Source organism: Macrotis lagotis, chromosome 7, assembly GCF_037893015.1.
Source record: "Macrotis lagotis isolate mMagLag1 chromosome 7, bilby.v1.9.chrom.fasta, whole genome shotgun sequence".
NCBI classification, from domain to species: domain Eukaryota; kingdom Metazoa; phylum Chordata; class Mammalia; order Peramelemorphia; family Peramelidae; genus Macrotis; species Macrotis lagotis.
In genome coordinates this window covers 134,600,734-134,617,909 of record NC_133664.1, presented here as the reverse complement: position 1 = coordinate 134,617,909, position 17,176 = coordinate 134,600,734, and the positions used below count along the sequence as shown (strand labels likewise).

Sequence of the window (17,176 nt, the reverse complement as noted above, 5' to 3'; positions counted from 1 at the left end):
GTTCTAAAGTCACCTGACCTTTCCCCATCTATCATATGAAACAAACCTCTTAACAGAAATCCGACCCACAAAACCCAGAAAGAAAAGCCAGGAGAAAGAACATCTACTTCAGGATTTATCTTCTGCAGCTGTGGGTGATTCCAGGCTCATAGGGCAGATCAGCCTGATTAGGGACGGGATTGGAGCCCCGGGTGCCTAAGGGCCCAACCTGCTTGATCAGCAGCAGGGCTAGAAAACTGGGGGATTGGGTCCACTAGGGAGCAGAGGCATGGGTGTTGGCACTGGCCTTCTGGAAATTTCCAACAAGGCTGGGGAGAAAGTTACAGTGCAGAAGAACTGTGGACATCCTCCCTGGGCTCCTCTGAGTCCATGCCTCCATTGTGGCTGAAGCCTCTTCCCAGAACAAACACAATTAGAGACTACTTCTGTCCCAGGCACAGGTATGTGAGGAGAAGAACCAGCCCAGCTGACAATAGGGAGAGGGATGACCTCACTCCAGAGTAAAGCCTGCCATTTGTTGAAGGCAACAGTATTTAAAAGCTTCAATCACTCCCTCCAGGGTAAGGGAGTAGGCCTCAATCAAGGTCATAGACACTCCAGAGAAAACAACCATCACCTTCCTACAGGCCAGCTGGAGAAATTGCACTCAGTGAATAAAGCCTCTAGTGGTCCCAATACCAAATCTCTGTGAACCAACCCCCTACCCGACTCAAGGTCTTAACAAAATGAAGAAAGGTTAGCGAAAAGGTGGATCCATAGAAAAATTCTTGGAAGGAAAAGACTCTAACTCAGAGAGACCTAGAACCTCTGAGGAGAATATGATCTTGTCTCTAGCACAGAAAGACTTCCTTATAGAAATAAGGAAGGAGTTTAAAAATCAATTAGAAAATTTGAGAGAGTTGATTAATTCCTTGCAACAAGAAAACAAATTATTGGAAAATACAAATGGAGAAATACAAAATGAGAAATCTCTCAGATCATCAATTGGACAACTACAAAATGAGAATAATTCTCTCAGATCCTCAATTGGGAAAATGCAAAAAGAAAATAATTCTCTCAAAACCTCAATTGGTCAAATGGAAAGCTCTTTCAGAAGTAGAATTGACCAAGTGAAGAAGAGTTGCAAAAGGTAAATGAAAACTCCTCTCTAAGTAAAGAATGGAGTCTGTGGAAATTAATGAGCTCTTGAGACATCAAGAGCCTGTTAAACAAAACCCCAAAATAGAAAAAAATAGAAGAAAATATAAAATACCTCCTCAGAAAAACCACTGACCTTGAGAATAGTTTGAGTAGGGACAACTTGAGAATTATTGGACTTTCTGAAAACACTGAAGAGAAAAAAAAATGCTAGAAACAATATTACAGGATCTAGTGATGGAAAATTGCCTACACAACATGGAATCAGAGGGCAAAGTAGTTATTGAAAGAATATATTGATCCCCTCCAGAAAGAGATCCTAAAATGAACACACCAAAGAATTTTGTGGCCAAATTCAAGAAATATCAGATAAAAGAGAAAATCCTGAAAGCAGCCAGAAAGAAACAATTTAAATACCAAGGAGCCATAGTAATGATGACTCAGGACCTGGCTGCATCAAGATTAAGGGATCAAAGGGCCTTGAACAAGATATTCCAAAGAGCAAGGGAGCTTAGAATGCAGCTAAGAATCCACTATCCAGCAAAGATGAAAATTCTTTTTTCAGGGGAAAAGATGGACATTTAACAAAATGGAAGAATTCTAAAAATTCCTAATGAAAACACCAGAGCTAAATAGAAAATCTGGACACCAAACAGGAAGTTCAAGAGACACATGAAAAGGTAAAAAAGGGGGGAGTAAAGAAAAAAAAAAACCTGTTATTCAATAAGTTGAAACAGGCTTTATCCCAGCATCAGAAAAAAGTTCCTCATACCTCTTGAAAATTGTAACACTAACAGAGAGAATATACATAGCCAGAAGTGATGGACATTCATGACTTATCCATGAGACTGCTATGCAATGGGATGAAACTGGTTATAACCCTACTTAGGTAGCCTTTATTGCATATAATTTATCCAATTATTTTTTTATTTGTTCTAAAATTTTCTATTACATATAATGGTACTTTTTCAACATTCATTCAATTGCAGATTTATGAGTCCAAATATTTCTGCCACCCTCCCTTTCCTCCCCTGTTCTCATACCAGGAAACTTTCTGGTATAATTTAGATATGTCCTTTCCTGTTTAACATAATTACATATTAGCCATTTTGTGAAAGAGGAATTGGAACCAAGGGGGGAAAACCTGAGAAAGGAAGGAAAGATAAAAAAAATACTTTTAAAAAATTAACATAATTTTACAATATCATTAAATGTAAATATGCTAAGCATAATTGTACATATAGAATCTGTATCAGACTACTTGCTGTCATGGGGAGGGGGAGGGAAAGGAGGAAGGCAGGAAAGTTTGAAACACAAAAACTTACAAAAAGTTGAATGTTGAAAACTCTGTATATAATTCAAAAAATAAAATAATATTCAAAAACAAAAAAATTGAATATAATGCATTCAGATTCCAAAGGTTTATTTTCTTTTAAAGTGGATGGTATTATCATAACAGGTCTCTCAGGGTTGTCTTTGATCTATGAAGTACTGAGAGAAGCTGCATCTATTATAGTTGAGGATCTGACAGTGTTGTTAATCTGTACAATGTTCTCCTTCACTAAATATCAGTTCATGTACTTCATTTCATAATTCCCTATGGCTCAAACACTCATGATTTCTTATATAACAATAGTACTATATAAAATTCATATGCTATAACTTGTTCAAACATGTCTCAACTGGTAGGTATCCCATCAATTTCAATTTCCAATTATTTGTAATTATTTTTGTAATTTTGAAATTATTTTCCAATTATTTTACACTATAAAAGGATCTGCTATAAATATTTTTGAAAATGTGAATTTTTTTCTCATTTTTAAATGATATTTTATTTTTCCAGGTACATGTGACAAAAATTTTTCAATATTCATCTATATGCACATTCATATTTTAACCTACATAATTTCCTTCTACCTTCCCTTTCTACCCACCTCCCCTCAGTGGTGAACAGTCAAGTGAATATCATAAGTAAACATCTGTGTTAAACAGGTTTACAGATTAGTCATTTTTGGTATGAGAAAATAAAATTATTAAAAATAAATACATAAAAGGAATTTTCTAAAAAGTGAATTAGTATTCATCTGTTTCTGAAGGTTTTTGTTTTGTTTTGTTTTGTTTTTCCTTCTTCTGGATGGGTATAGCATTGACCATGGTTGGTCCCATAGGTTTGTGCTTGTATAATAATCATCTGACTGAGAGAACTGGGTTTGGGAATGGACTGTGAAAGGAAATTATGTAACTTAAAATTATGCATATGCATAAAGGTGAATATAGAAATATTTTCATAACATGTAACTGGAAAATAAAATAAAATATCAATTGAAAGAAAAAAAGAATATGCTGGATTTTTCAGAGTAGCTAATTTGTGGTTATAATCTAAGGTCCTTTGTTCTGCAAAATATCATGGCAAAAGCTTTTTTGATTCTTTAATATTGAAGTTGATAAATCCTGTATAATTCTGTGTGTGGTTCCTGGTTATTTAAATTGCTTCATTTTGGCTACTCCATTTGCTGAGATTTCTGAAATTTTGCTATATTTCTTGTAGGCTTTAGTCTGTGGTCTCTTTCTGGAGGTGATTGATAGATTCTTTCAAAGGCTATTTTGTCTTCTTGTTCCAGTATTTTAGGGTAGTTTTCCATGACAATTTCCTGTAAGATATTTTTCCAGGCTATTTTTTTTAATGAAGGTTTAGGTGGACCAATGATTCATAAATTCTCTCTCCACATAAATTTTCCAGGACATTTGCTTTTCCTAAAATGTTGTTACATTAATTTTTTTCAGTCTTTTAGTTTTACTTGATGGATACCTGGTGCCTCATAGATTTATCCATTTGTATAGTTATAATTTTTTAGGGTTTTGTTGTCAGTTAGCATTTGTTTTTTTTTTCAATTGGTTAATTTTATTTTTAAATAAATTGTTCTCCATTTTCATTTGTTTGAACTTATTTTTTTGTTGAGTCACTTTCCTTTTCCAGTTGATTGATTTTATTTTTTGATGATTTGTATTCATTTTCCTTTTGATCATCTTCAATTTTATAGGAAATTTCCCCCTCTTTTTCTCAGTAATGATCATAAATTCCTCTATATGGGGACATGCTGGATAGCATTATTCTATATTTAAGTCAGAAAAATTATACCTAACTTCTCAGCATTTCTTCTTTGATATTTCCAATAGCAATGTTATATCCTAAATGAATTTTCAACTTCCCTATGAAATTAACAAGTCATATTTTTCTCTACACAGTATAGTTGTTACCAATGGAGTATATTCAGTCAATTTTTCATAATTCCTGTATAGCTCTCATTTCTTGTTTGTATTTTTCTTCTTCATCTCTTCTTTGGTTTTTAAAATCCTTTTTGAGATCTTACAAGAGGTTTTGGATTTGAGACTCCTTTGTGATTTCACATGTAGACAATTTATCAATGCTTTCCTTTTTTGAGATGACATTTTATCATCCCTTTCAGAATAATAGCTTTCAAAATCATTTTGATTTTGCTCATTCTGATAGTTGATATCTGCTCCTGAGTTATAGGTTTTAGACTCCTGCTTTTTGTCCTGGATTTGAGATATGTTCCCCGGCTTACTGCTTGTGAAGGTATTACCTACACAGAGTATTGTTTCATCCTTTATGCATTTGCAGCAGTTTTTTTTTTCTTACTCCAGTCCTGTCAACTGCACCAGCTCTACCATATTTCAGATTTCGGCTTCTGAGTAGGACTATGAAACCTCACTACTGACTTGCTGCTGCTCTGACTTTCTGAGTCAAGACATGAACTGTGTGGTGTGGCTAAGGGCCTTCTGCTGACCTTCCCACTCTCTTGTCTAACTGGGGCTATTCTTCCCCTTTATCCAGAAGAGAAAGACACTTTACTGAAACTCTTCCATGATATCTTGAATTAAAAACTTGTTTCACTCTTTTTTTGTGTGTGGAATTTGTAACATTAACTTCTATGTAGAGGATTAATTTAAGTTTGAGGAAAAACTCATGAAATTCCTAACTTTGTGCTGCCATCTTCACTCTAGAAATTTCTGGCCAATTTTTTTCAAAAAAACATTTTTCCATTTACTTTGGGGTATTTTTTTTTATTAAAGATTTCATTTATTTTGAGTTTTACAATTTCCCCCCATCTTACTTCCCTCCCCCACCCACCCTACAAAAAGCAATTTTTCAGACTTAATTTGTTTACATATTGTACTTTGACCCAAATTGAGTGTGATGAGAGAGAAATTATATCCTTAAGGAAGAAAAAAAAGTATGAGATAAGATCAAACAATAATTCATAGAAAAAACAAATTCATCCAAGGCAGTGACAATGATAAGACAACATATCACAACTTGTCAAGTGTTATCAAAACAGTTATTATAGTAAGTTTTATATCTCTAAATGCTTGCCTGAATAAAACAGAGAAGGAGAAGATTAAGAATAGGGTATTTGACTCCAAATGCTAAAAAAAAGTAAATTAAAAATCCCCATTTAAATTACAAGTTCAAAATTATTAAAAATAAATAGAGAAATTAGTAAAAATTGAAAGAAAATTATTTAACTAATAAATAAAATGAGTTGATTTCCTGAAAAAAAGTTAAATCTTTTATAAATTTGATTTAAAAAAACAGAAAACCAAATTGCCTGTATCAAAAATGAAAAAAGTGAATTCATTACCAATGAAGAAGAGGCTGAAGTAATAATTTGGGAATATTTTGCTAAATTATTTCTCAGTAAATCTGATAACCTAACTGAAATGGATGAATATTTAGGAAAATAGAAATTCCTTGGATTAACAGAAGAAATTAAATAACTTAAAAAAGAAATCGAACAAAGCATCAAGGAAATCCCTAAGGAAAAATCTACAAGGCCGGATGACAAGTGAGTTCTACAAAATTTTTAAAGAAGGATTAATTCTAATTCTAAATAAATTAAATTTTAAAAATGGACTAGGAAGGAGTCCTGCCAAATTCTTTTTGTGACACAAATATGGTGCTGATACCTAACCAGGAAAAACCAAAATTGAGAAAGAAAATAACAGAACATTTTCACTAATTAGTATTGATGCAAAAGATTTAAATAAAATATTAGCAAAGAGTTTCCACTTTTCCTCCATGATCATATACTATGACAAGATGGGCTTTATAACAGGAATGTGGAACTGGTACACTATTAGGAAAACTATCACAATAATTGAACATATTTAATATTAAAAATAAGAGAAGTCATATAATTATGTCAAGTCATGCTGAAAAAGCTTTGACAGTGCTCAATGAAGCAGCACATATACTAAAAGTGGAAGGAAAACAAAGAAGATTAGATAGGCTCCCACCAAGGATGACAGACAAATTTGTGAAATGTTCCATATTTTTACTACATTCAGTTTGTTTTTGTATTTGCTTTTTTAGTTTTTGCAAGGCAATGGGGTTAAGTGGCTTGCCCAAGGTCATACAGCTAAGTAATTATTAAGTGTCTGAGGCCGGATTTGAGTTAAAGTAGTCCTGACTCCAGGGCCAGTGCTCTATCCACTGTACCACCTAGCCACCCTTTACTACATTCAGTTTCCAAAAATTTCTCTTATGTTTTTCTTTCCTATCTTAAGGTTTTCCTTTCTTTTCCCTTAATCCTAATTCCTTACACAGAAAATTACCAGTCTGTAAACAATTTAAATGCAATTGTTTATGATACAATATTCAACAGACTCTTTGTCACTGAGGGGAGGGTAGTGGAAGGGAAGGTGGAATGAAATTATGTAAATTAAAAATATGTATATGCATGTGAAAAACTTTCATGAAATGTAATTGCATTAAAAAATAAAATGAAATAGAAATTATTAAAAGAAAATGAAAATTCATTGAAGAAAATGAAAAGCCTTGACAAAATACAGCACCCAAACCTATTCAATATACCAAAGAAGGGTCAAAGTCAAGAAGGTGGAGTAAAGGTAAGAACTCTCCTGAGATCTCCCCCAAAACCTCCAATTCCTTTAAATAATGTATCTTTGCAAATTGTAGAGTGGTTGCACCCAGGAAAAGACTCAGTGAAATGATTTTCCAACTAAGACAATTTGGAAGATCTGTGGGAATGGTCTGTATCACCAGGGTGAGAGAGGAGTACAGGTAACCCTAGCCACACCATGATGAACCAGCACCAGCAATTCATGATCAGGCAGCTAAGAGGTTGAATCAGGGGCAACAGTGGCTATTTCCAGACCTCTAAATTCAGAGAATGTCAAGGAAAATTTGCAAGTTAAACAGGAAAAGATTGCCCCACCAGGGTCAAAATGAAGCACAGTCCTCAGCAGTCCAGACCAAGCCCAGTGGATCAGTAGCAGTACTTTGGAGTCACTGAATCAGTAGCAACATCAGCTTCTTTCAGAGCATTCAGTCCACAGACAGTGAGAATATCAAAATGAGGTTACAGCATTTCTCTGCTATCACTGAGGCAGGACTGTTGCTTTACCGAATTTCAGATGAGGTTCACAATCCTGGGCCATAGTTCCAGGAAGAGGAGTAACAGCAGCACAACAGAGCTTTGCCACAGAGGAGCAGGGACTCTCATCCCAATTCCAGGATGAAAATGAGAGCTAGTGGTCACCTAAAGATCAGTGCTCAGGCCAGGAGAGTGACAAAAACCTCTCTTTGGATCATACCTCCTTGGAAGAACAGAAAACTTTTAAGTCCCCCGAAAAAATCTATGAAACCAGCAAAAAAAAAAAATTCCAAAAGCTGAGAGTGCTTCCTTCACACTGGAAGCAGAGATCATTCCTTAACAAAAGTTAAAATTAAGATAAGGTTGGAGAAATGAGCAAACACCAGGAAAAAAAAAAACTGTTGGCAAAAAGTTACTATGGAATTTTAGGGTGGAGCCAAGTTGGGGGGCAAATTTAGCATACTCCCAGTATTTTTCTCTACACAACACTAAATGAAATCTCTGTACTGACATTAAAGCTTCAGATCTCACCAAAAAAAAAAATTGACAGGATTGAAAGAAGTTTTGAATTACAGACATTGTGGAGGATCTTAGGTGAAGGTCTGTCTCTTTGGGGAAAAAGAGGAAGTAAAATCCAGAGTGGGGTGGGGGGGGCAAGAAAGTCAGCAGCAGGCACCCCAGGGAAATCCAGGTTCAGATAGTTTGACAACAGAATACATCCTGGCAGCTACATAACAAGCCAGCAGGGAGAGTCCTAGCCACAACCAAACTCTGAACCCTGGGAACACTGGAGTAAAAGACAGGAATGGATAGGGAACATACCACTACATAAACAGAATCTGGAGATAAAGAAGGAAATATATCTCTGAAAAGGTAACACCTGGGTCACATAGGCAACATGTTGACAAATGACAATCCATGGATAAGGTCCAGCCAAAGCATAAAATATTTGGGTCTATACTCCCTGTAACTCAGGAGCAGAGCTCAAACAATCCAGAAGAACAAAAAGTATTAAAAAAGTGCTCATCATAAAGGGCTACTATGCAGATAAAGAAAATAACAATGCCACCTCAGAAGAAGAAAGAAGTGAAAAACTACCTACATGGGAAGTCTTAAAGGACTCCATGAATTGGACTCAAATCCAAAATTTCATAGAAGAGATTAAAAAAAGAATAAATGTGAAAAAAATAACCAAACAAATCAACTCATTTGAAAGTAAAAATAACCTTTTAGAAAAACATAACTCTTTAAAACATGAAATCCACCAACTGGAAAAGATATGCAACTCATCTAAAACACAAATCAAAAAATTGTAAAGGGAATTGCAACTCAGAAATGAATAAAATTAAGCAAATGGAAATGGAAACACAAAAGCTAACTGAAGAAAATAAAATCCTAAAAATTAGAATTGGACAAAAAGAAACAATGAATCTATGATACTGAAAGATTCAATCAAACAAATTGAAAAGGTTGACAGGATTAAAGAAGACATAAAGTCCCTTTTAGGACAACAAAGGGCCTGGAGAATAGTTCCAAGAGAATAGTTTCATCTTTATAAAATATTGGAGTACTAGAAAGCCTAGATCAATAAAAGATCCTGGAAAATATTATTCAGGATCTATCCAAATCTGCTAGAGCAAGAAGATAAAAACATCCATTGAAAGAATACATAGAACTCCTCTGAGAGACCTCAGGGTAAAAATTTGAAGGGCTACCATAACCAAATACCAGTATTATCAAATAAAAGAGAAAATACTGTAAGTAGCAAAAAAGAAGCAATTGAAATTCAAAAGAAATACAATCAGATTTACCCAGGACTTAACAGCTTCAAGACTGAAGGAGTAACCATATTTCAGAGGGTAAAATATTTTGGATTACTACCCTGCAAATTTCAGTATATTCTGTCCAGGGAAAAGGTTGATATTCAACAAAATAGAGGACTTCCAAAATTTCCTGGTAAAAAGAAACAAATTTCAGTCTCCAAATACAAGACTCAAGAGAAATATTAAAAATTAAAAGGAGAATGAAAAGCAAAACAAAAGAAATGTTCCTATTTTATACATGACCATTAAATTGTGTACAACCCTATAAGCATAGACATAACACTTGTAACTTGTGAAAATTGTATTTCTCTTAGAATAGTTAAAAGGTTGAATAGAGTTGAAGAGTCATGGGTATAGTTAGTTCTTGTTTTTCCTTTGAAGAGGATCAAGATAACAATCACTATGTTTGAGAAAAATAGTCCAGATGAGAAGTTGGGATGTTTATTTTAAACTTATGTGTCTCAATTTTCTTTTATCTACTATAATTCTGTCTTGTTCACAGAGCTTAGCAATTTCTCTATTGAGGGTGTTATGCTGGACAATCATGAATCAGTGTCTCCCAAACCTTAGAATCAAATATAAAGTTCTTAAGAGAGACCGTCTGAGTGTCCCAGTTATTAGAGCACTTTGGGACTTGATAGTTAATTAAATCAGAAGTGACATTAGGGGTTGAGGGTAGGAACTTAATTAGAAGGGTTAGATATAAAGAGCTTAGGAAGTGATATTATCTTAATACATAATACAGTTAACAAGGGTTTAAGTACCAATGATGGGGAGCTCAAGGAAGGGGAATATGGGACAAAGTATGCTTGGGGGAGGGGTGTTCAAATAGTTCATGAAATGATTTGACTTTGCATGAAGCTTTAGCTCATGAGGACCATGTATCCAGGGAGGGTACTTGTAAAAGGGGTAAGATATAAAGTGATCATAATTTGGTGTGATTCATGACTCTTTAAAAGTATATTTCTAATAAGACAGAAAGGGGAGGGATCTTAGTGACTATGAGGCAGTGCTGCTTATCAATAAATCAAGTAATCAATTAAGCAGCCATTGTACTTTGAATGATAGTACTTTTAGCATATCAGGCAATCAATTAATCAACATTTAATTGACAGTGCTTTGATGGATAGTACTTCTGATAAATAACACCAGGTGAAGAGGCACAAAGATCTATTTTAGTAGAAGGAAAGAAAGAAGAGTGAATAAATCTTGTTCAGTAGATCTGACATGGAGAGGAAATAAGATACATTTCCACTTCTACTCTATAGGGAAGTGTCAGGAAGGAAAAGAAAAGGGAAGAAGGGAGTAATAAAAGGGAAGGTAAAGTCATGAGTTTAAATAAACTGAAAGTTAAAATTTAAAAGCAAAAAGGGAAAATGAAGTAAAACTTTGGTGAAAAGGAATGAGGAAAGGACAGAGAAAAATATAAATGGGGAAAGATAGCATAGAGAGAAACAGAATTAGTAATCTTAACTAAATTTGAATGGGACAAACTGTCTCAAAATGGACATAGATATCAGAATGGATTAAAAATCAAAATCCTACAATATGTTGCTAACATGAAATACATTTGAAACAGAGATATACACATAAGGTAAAGGTAAAAGATTAGAGCAAAATATATTATGCTTCAGCAGAAATAAAAAAGCAAACAAACATACAGGATTAGCAATCCTAAAGTCAGATAAACCAAAAGCAAAAATTAATCTCATTAAAAGAGATGAGGAAAGAAACTACATCATGTTTAAAGATACATTATTAAACATGGATGTACCTAGTGGGATAGTATACAAATTCCTAAAAGAAATGAATGAATTACAAAGAAACAGACAGTAAAACTTTAATAGAAGGGGATCTCAGCATCCTTCTCTCAGAACAAGATAAATGTAACCACAACATAAAGAAGGAAGTTAAGAAGGCAAATAATATCTTAGAAATCTTAGATTTGATCAATCTTTGGTGAGAACTTAATGGGAATAGAAAAGAATAGATATTTTTCTCTGTAGTACATAGCAGTATAACAAAAATGATCATATATTGGGGATAAAAAGCTTACAATCAAATGCAGAAAGGCAGAAATAATAAATACATACTTTTCAGATCATGATGCAATAAAAATTACATGAAACAATGGACCATGTAAAGAAAAAATTAATTGTAAACTAACTAATTTAATTACAAAGAATTAATGGATCAAACCACAAACCATAGAAATAAACAATAATTTCATCCAAGAAAATTATAACAATGAGACAACATGCCAAAATTTATGGAATGCAGACAGGGAATGCAGGGAAAATTTTATATCTCTAAATGCTTTTATGAAAAAAATAGTGAAAGAATAGATCAATGAACTGGGTATGCAGCAAAAAAAAACTAGGGAAAGAAAAAAATAAAGTTTGTTTACCAAATTACTAAATTACCATATACCAAATTAGAAATTATGAAAAGCAAGTAAGTGATTAACAAAATTGAAAGCAAGAAAATCACCAATCTAAGAAATAAAAATTTAGTTTTATAATAAAAAACAATGAAATGGGTAAATCTTTGGTTAATCTGATTTTAAAAAAAAGGAATAAAATGACCAAACTAACAACATTGAAAATGAAAATCATGAACAAGACACTAATGAGGACGAAATTATAGAGGTTATTCAGAACTATTTTGTCAAACTGTATGCCAATAAATTTGATAACCTCAAATGAATGCTTAAAAAATACAACCTGCCCACATTAACAAAAGAGGAAATAAAATATTTTAAAAAAAACATTTCAGAAAAAAAAAATTGAAGAAATCATCAATAAACTCCCTACAAATAAATCTCCAGGTCCAAATGGATTTAAAAGTTAAATCTACCAAATATCTCAGGAACAATTCTTATTCTGCATAAAATATTCTAAAAAATAGGAGATGAAGGAACTCTGCCAAATTCCTTTAATGGCACAAATATGTTGCTGTTACCTGAAGCAGAAAGAAATGAAATATACCAAAAATATTATAGACCAATCTCCCTAATGAATATTTTTGTAAAAATTTTAAATAAAATTTTAGCAACTGGATTACAACAAGTTTTATCTAGGAAAATATACCATGATCAGGAAGCACTTATAACAATTAGGATAACACTCAACATAATTGAACAGAACAGACATTATATGATTATCTCAATGGTTGCTGAAAAAGTCTTTGACAAAATACATCATTCCTTTAAAAATATTAGGAAGAGTAGGAGTAAATATAGTTGTCCTTAAAAATAATAAGTAGCATCTATCTAAAACCATAAACAAATATTCTTTGTAATGAGGATAAACTCACTTCCAGTAAGATAGTGGTGAAAGAAGGAGAGACAGTATCAGCATTGCTATTCAACATAGTATTAGAAATGTTAATTTTAGCAATATAAGAAGAAAAAGAAATTGAAGGAATCAGAATTGGCAATGAGGAAGCAAAGCTTTTACTCTGCAAATGATATGCTGGCATAATTAAAGAATTTGAGAAAATCATCTAAAAACTACTTGTAACAATTAGCAAATCAAACAAATTAGAATATTAAATAAGCTCTCAGAAATTTAGCATATATATGAGCAACAAAGCCCAAGAGCAAGAGATAGACAAATACAATTTAAAGTAGACAACTTGCAGACAACCTAAATACTTGGGAATCTTCCTCCCAACACAAAAACCCAGAAAATGTATGAACACAATTACAAAGCACTTTTCACCTAAATAAAGTCAGATCTAAACAATTGGAACAATATCAATTATTCCTGATTAGATTAATTTTACCCAAATAAAATTATTTATTCAATGACATATCAAACAAACTGCCAAATAATGATTTTACTGAGCTAGAAAAAGTAGTAACAAAAATCTTCAGGAGCAACAAAATTTAAGAATGTCAAGGCAACTAATGGAAAAAAAGGTATAGGAAAGTGAACTAGCTCTAGCAAATTTTCTTTTATTTATTTAAATTTATTTATTTATTTATTTTCATCCATATGCACATGTATATTTTTAAATTACAAAATTTCCTTACACACTCTCTTCACACCCCTCTCCCCTCAGCAGGGAACAGTCAGATTACCATTGTACAAATATATTTTGATAAACATATTTACAGATGACTAATTTTTGGTATGAGAAATTAGAGATACATAACATAATTTTTATAAAATCTTTATCAGATTCTGAAGGATTGTTTGTGTGTGTGTGTGTGTGTGTATGTGTGTGTGTGTGTGTGTTTGTGTTTTGTTTTGTTTTGTTTTTCTTCCTCTGAATGGGTCGAATATAGTCCATAACCAGTCCAATACAGTTTTCCTAGCTTTCTGGAATGCTGAGAGTAGCTGCTTCCAATCAAGACTGTTCATCTCACAGTCTTGTTGATATTTACATTGTTCTGCCAGTTCGAAAACCATAGGATAAAGAAGAAGTCATCAAAACTGCCTGGCACTAGTTAAGGAATAGAATAATAGCAGATTAATATGAGTTCAAAAGAAAGACTACTAAATGATCATAAAGACTACTAAATGATTATAGTAAGCAACTGTTTGACAAATCCAAAGACAACAATTTTTGGGATAAGAGCTCACCATTTGACAAAAATTTTTGGACTTTTCCTGTTGCCTCACCTGTCACTGGGCTCCCCCGCCTGGTGCAGGCTCCTTAGAGGACACAGTGAAGCCCAGCCCCTGCCCTGACCTATTCCCCATTCTGAGTTCTGGTGCAGTGGGGCGGAGTGGTGGCTTTGAAGGCAGCTGCCCAGAAGGTGGCTGCATCCTTCGGAGTGCTTGGACCCTGACCTCCACCTTTTAGGGTCCCAGAGCCCCAAAGATGAAGCAGGAAATAGCAGACAAGGCACACTTCTTTCTTCTACACAATCAGATGGTGACTGCCATCTACAAGTCTGCAGATCAGGGGGAGGTATAAAATGGAAGATGCATAAATAAGTTGGAGAACATGGGTTTTTGGAGTGGGACAAGGATTGATAGAAATGTTTACAAAAGACGCTTAAAGATTCAAGGATGAATTAGATATCATGAAGTTGATTTGTAAAGATTGCTGAACCACAGTTTTCAAGAAATAAAACGATAATCTAAGGACAAATCCTCAGGGGATGCATATACTTCAAGACAACAAATTTTGACTCCTGACTCAGATGTCTGCAAAAATACAGTATTTAGATCATACATCTAAGTATTTAGCATTTACAAGTGACTTAATGAGAGGTGGCTTATCAAATTTGGGGATAAAATTTATCATAACAGCTGAAATATCAGCAATGCCAGCATGTAAATTTCAAGTGTTGATACAAAAGATGTAGCAAGTACTCAAATCCTTCTAAAATGTAAAGAGATTAAATTATTCATGTATAAAGATTTTTGAGTAGTAATTTTTGACTTACTGGCATTGTCATAATTTTATTGCATTGATTTGTATAAGCTGTATGCCAATTTAATTTATTAGATGATGTAACATGTACTTTATTAAGATTAGTATATTATACAATATATATATTATCTCATGGAACAGGAGAGTTTCAAAGAATATTTTACTGAGACATTATGCTGTAGCTCTATATTACAATATATTTTATTTCATTTAAAATTTTACTAAATGAGTACAGGAACCAAGTAACTTTTTTTGTGCTTCTGATCTATTAATTCATGATAATATTTATTTGGCATTAAAAAGGAGGGTAAAACTAAACTCTTAACAGACCCCCTCAAAAAGACTAAATTTATTTTTAAAAGTTGGATGTATATGTAAAATTGAGCAATTTTCATATTTGTTTGAAGAGGCTTTTTATTTTAGATATTGTGATGGCACTACATAAAAGTAAGACTGAAAGAGTATTTCTAGGATCAGCAAGGATGGAAAGAAAGGAGATACATCTTTGAAGGAAAGGAATCAGATGAAGGAAATTAAGTTGATTGGATGGGTCCTAGATTAAATAGATAAAGCATGATATCTCTTAAAATTACACAAGACCAATCAGGATGACGCCTCACATTCATGTCCAAGTCAGTTTCACTACTTTAAATTAATAATTGAGACTGTCCATTCTTCACCCATACTACGCAATATTCATACTAGGAATATTCATTTCCAGTAATTTTAAACATGTCACATATGTTAAAATTTCTTTTATATTAAGTATATCCCTCATGGGTTTACCAGTGGTATGTAATAAATATTGTTTGAATTCTTTCTTTAAAAAATTGTTGGAAAATCTGGAAAACAGTATGGCAAAAACTAGGCAAAGACCTATATCTAGCACCCTATACCAAAATAAGTTCAAAATGACTATAGGATTTAAACATAGATCAGTTGACACCAATAAATTCTCTATTTGTCAGATATATGGAAAGGAGAGAAATTTATGACTAAACAGGAAATAGAATACATTTTAAATTGGAAAATGGATGATTTTTATTGTTTTAAATTAAAAGTTTTTGCACCAATAAATCAATGCTTCCAAAATTCAAAGGAAAACAGAAAGTTGAGAAACAATTTTTGCAGTTAGGGGTTCTGATAAAGATATAATTTCTAAAATAATCAATTGCATCAAATTTATAAGGTTACAAATAATTCTCCAATTGATAAATAATCAAAAGATTTGAACAGGCATTTTTCAGAAGAAAATAAAGCTATATATATATATATATATATATATATATTATATACATATAATATATACATATATATAATCATCTGAAAAAATGCTCAAAATTATTACTGAAAAGAGAATTGCAAAGTAAAAAACCTTTGAAGTTCCACATCATTATAAGATTGGCTAAGATGACAAACTGAGAAAGTGATCAGTGTTGTAGAAGATGTAGGAGATTTGGGTCATTAATATTTTGTTGATGGAGTTGTGAACTGATCCAGTCATTCTGGAGAACAATATGGAACTATGCCCAAAGAGCAATAACACTGATCATACCCTTCGATCCAGCAATAGCAATACTAACTCTCTATATCCAGAAGAAATCATAAAAATTGGGGAAAGTCCCATATGCTCCAAAATATTCATAGCAGCTCTTTCTGTAGTGGCATGAGAATTGGAAATGAAGGAATAATGTGGGATGACTAAACAACTTATGATATGTGAATGCTATGGAGTCCTACTGTTCTATAGGAAACCATGAATGTTTGGAATCTAGAGAAACTTTGAATGGATTACTAGAACTGATGCTGACTGAAGGGAGGGAAATCAAGAGAACACTGTAAACATCAACAACAACATCATCAATTGATCAACCATGATGAATGAAGCTCCTCTCCACAGTTCAGAGTGCTAGGACAACCATAGGAGCCTGGATATGTACAATGCCATCCCCATCTAAAGTAAGACAAACAAAACAAAATAAGACATAATAAGACAGAATCTGAATGACTACAATATTCACTTTTTCAAAATTTTTAATGTATTTTTCCTATTTCATGGTTTTGTTCTTTTCCCTTAATTACAATTCCTCATACCAAAAATTTCTAATCTATAAACACGTTAAACACAAATGTATGTGTACAATATTGCTTGCTGCTGAGTGGATGGGGGGGTGGAAGGAAATTATATGGGTAAAATATGCATATGCATGTGAAAGAATATTTTAAAAAACGTATAGTATGTAGTTGGCAAAGTGAAATAAAATATCAATTAAAAATAAAGTTATTATGGTGACAAGGAAGAACAAAACACATACTCAGAAGACAACAAAGTCAAAATTCCTATGTTCAAAGCCTGCAATGAAAATTTGAATTGATCTCAGTCCATGAATTTTAAAAATCAATTAAAGA

At 33.0% G+C, this 17,176-nt stretch overlaps 1 non-coding gene and 1 pseudogene across 1 annotated transcript; both read left to right on the top strand.

The window, feature by feature from the left end:
• The first annotated feature begins 6,389 nt into the window (after nt 1-6,389).
• On the top strand, nt 6,390-6,496 carry LOC141494577 (U6 spliceosomal RNA). Its single transcript, XR_012470486.1, has one exon. It is a non-coding gene; the product is annotated as a U6 spliceosomal RNA (small nuclear RNA).
• Nucleotides 6,497-14,209: 7,713 nt separating this feature from the next.
• Nucleotides 14,210-14,699, top strand: LOC141494157 (trafficking protein particle complex subunit 6B-like; annotated as a pseudogene).
• The last annotated feature ends 2,477 nt before the right edge of the window (nt 14,700-17,176 follow it).